The sequence below is a fragment of the Cydia splendana genome, chromosome 9, assembly GCF_910591565.1.
Source record: "Cydia splendana chromosome 9, ilCydSple1.2, whole genome shotgun sequence".
Classification (NCBI taxonomy): domain Eukaryota; kingdom Metazoa; phylum Arthropoda; class Insecta; order Lepidoptera; family Tortricidae; genus Cydia; species Cydia splendana.
Window position 1 is genome coordinate 16439440 of NC_085968.1, and position 992 is coordinate 16440431.

Genomic DNA, 992 nt, shown 5'->3' on the forward strand with positions numbered 1-992 from the left:
CACTTTTCATTATGACCACTGCACTGACCACATAGAATACCTGCCATTCCCTTTGCCGACATTTGTTATGTGGATACTATGCAACAGCGAACCATTGGGATTATTATACATTTAGAGCATATTATATATTCTAAACTAATAATGTCAGTTTGTATTCTTTAGTTTAGGATTTTTTTAATGTTTCACGCAACCGGTGAAGAAACTTTGTAAACGTTTAGTATAAGTATTTTTTTAAACGTTTTACGCATTTCTTGACCGGTTGGTCAAGGAAAAATAAACTATACCTATTCAAAAACATATAAGAGGGTACGTACTTATTATTTTATTTACCTATTCCTTTTCTCAGCTTGAAACGATTGTTTTAATTCGATCAATTGTAATATTTGTTGTTATATTAACGAAAAAATGCTAATAGTAAATGCTAAAGCATTACATAAAATATATGTAATGCTTACCATAATGCATATATAACCAGGAAGCGGCTTGTTTAAAATTGGGCATTTTGTTATTGCCTAAGTAGTTAAAGAAACAAAGTTTGTGTTCACATATTTACTAAAAACACAAAAAAATAATTAGTCTGAGAAAAGCGTTCCTCTTTCGTAAAAATAAAATATTAATATATAGTGTCCCTGTTCAATACTTAATCTTCTTAGCGCCACTTGCACCATCCCACTAACCCGGGGTTAACCGATTAAACCGTTAACACAGTGTCGAATTGTACTGGTAACCATGGTAACTCAAGGTTTAACCGGTTAACCCCGGGTTAGTGGGATGGTGCAAATGGCCCTTAGCAAATTTTGTTACAAGTAAGAACCCCCAAATAAACTAGAACCATTCAATCAATTAAAAGTTTTAAGATGCTTAGACTCAACTTAGAAATACCAAGGATAGTACGTTGTTTGGGAGCAGCTGCTATAGTGAAAATGCTTTTAGTTTTAGCGTTATTTGTTATCTGTTCGACATTTAAATAAGGCCTTTTCTTTTTCTAGGTA